The sequence below is a fragment of the Nycticebus coucang genome, chromosome 22, assembly GCF_027406575.1.
Source record: "Nycticebus coucang isolate mNycCou1 chromosome 22, mNycCou1.pri, whole genome shotgun sequence".
NCBI classification, from domain to species: Eukaryota; Metazoa; Chordata; class Mammalia; order Primates; family Lorisidae; genus Nycticebus; species Nycticebus coucang.
Window position 1 is genome coordinate 4,345,032 of NC_069801.1, and position 2,272 is coordinate 4,347,303.

A 2,272-nucleotide genomic window follows, 5' to 3' on the forward strand; every position below is an offset into this window, starting at 1 on the left:
TGGACTCTTTTCACTCAGGCAAAGTGGCCTCTGAGGAGTGACATAGAAAATGAGGGAATTCTCCCCCTACCCTTGACACAGACTTCTTATGCTCATTAGGGTGGGCAATTTCTCTTTCTGACCCAGCGTTTCCAGCTCCAGAAGGTGGGAAACGACCTGGTGACCTGTTTCCCTGAGCCTGTAAGGAAATATCTGCTCAGTCAACGCTGACTCAGCACCTACTGCTCATATGAAATTCCTGGCCATCACCATTTTCCTTCAAATCGAGAGAACGTATCAGCGGGAGGCAAGACAGTCACAGAAGATGGATGGGCCACCAGACTGTGGGATTGTAAGAAAGGACTTCTCTGTGTGTTTCTGAACACGCACTTGGTAAGCTCAGCAGCATCTCACTAGGCGTGCAGCTAGGTTGCTGGGAGGACTCAAACTTTTATTACACAAAAGAAAAAGAACTGAGTTTTCATGCATTTCAAATGGTGAGGCAGGCTGGCTTTTGGAAGGGTTTCCCTATACCCTATTTAGAAAGAATCACTGATACATTAAATAATGCCATGTCGAAAGAACAGTTGGTTTTATCTCAGTCACACGAACATTGGAAAAGTGAGCCCTGTGACCAGGCGCTGGTGGCTTACCGTGTAATCCCAGCACTCTGGAAGGCTGAAGCGGGTAAATTACTTGAGCTCAGGAGTTCCAGACCAGCCTGAGCAAGAGTGGGATCCTATCTCTACTAAAAATAGAAAAATTAGATGGGCATTGCAGTGGGTACCTGTAGTCCCAACTATTCGGTAGGCTGAGGCAGGGGGATAGCTTCAGCCCAGGAGTTTGAGGTTGCTGGGAGCTGTGCCGCTGGGTAAGTAAGACTCTGTTTCAAAAAAAAAAAAGGAAAAGTGAGCCTTGTATTTGACTAAACACAACAATGCCTGGCATCTTTGGCACTGTTTTCCTCTGCAGAGAAACTTTGTACCAGAGGAAAAAGGTTTCAGTGTTGACATCCTAACCATCACAAATTGCGCACATTACTGGGTTGTGTTACCAGAGCACCTGGGCGTGTGTGTGTGTAATAGGTGGGATGCCCCTACCAAAATGTTTGAATGTGATGCCCTCTGCTTATAAGAAATACAGCCAATTTTTAAATTAAAAAAGCTCCATTTAGGGTGCCTACAAGGCAAAGGTATACAAAAAAAATCCCTCCCTACTCAAACTGGTGTTCACTGCTCCCAAAGGGCAAGAGTAAAGGAGGAGCTGCTTCTCTGGAACGGTGATTCTCCCACTTGAGGGCTTTTGAAGCAGAGATTGCTGGGCTCTTCTGCAGGCATTTCTGATTCAGCAGGGCTGGAGTGGGACCTCAGAATCTGCAGATAATGCTGATGCAATTAATCAAGGGACCCCACTTTGAGAACCACCGATCTTGAGGCATAGCCCATCAGCAAAGGTGCACATTGTTCACTTAGAGACACCTCCCATTTCTGATACATCTGATTTCTCAATATTCTGAAAGGAGACACATATTTACAGATCTGTCCACTTTTATTTATTTATTTATTTATTTTTGAGACAAGAGTCTCAAGCTGTCGCCCTGGGTAGAGTGCTGTGGCATCACAGCTCACAGCAACCTCCAACTCTTGGGCTTAAGCGATTCTCTTGTCTGAGCCTCCCAAGTAGCTGGGACTACAGGCGATTGCCCAATGCCCGGCTATTTTTTTGGGGGGAGGAGGGTTGTAGTTGTCGTGGTTGTTTGGCAGGCCCAGGCTGGATTCGAACCTGTCAGCTCTGATGTATGAGGCTGGTGCCCCATCTGCTTGAGCCACAGGTGCTGAGCCAGATCTGTCTACTTTTTCTTTTTTTTTTTTTGTAGAGACAGAGTCTCACTGTACCGCCCTCGGGTAGAGTGCCGTGGCGTCACAGGGCTCACAGCAACCTCTAACTCTTGGGCTTACGCGATTCTCTTGCCTCAGCCTCCCGAGCAGCTGGGACTACAGGCGCCCGCCACAACGCCCGGCTATTTTTCTGTTGCAGTTTGGCCGGGGCTGGGTTTGAACCCACCACCCTTGGCATATGGGGCCAGCGCCCTACTCACTGAGCCACAGGCGCCGCCCCAGATCTGTCTACTTTTAATGACAACAACCGAAATCACCCCTTTGCCATTTCCTTCTGGCATCTAAGCCACGTTGACATTGACTCTGATAATCATTAAATGACAGGATTGGGCAGGGCATGGTGGCTCATGTCTGTATTCCCAGAGCCTTGAGCAACCAGTTTATTTTATTTTATT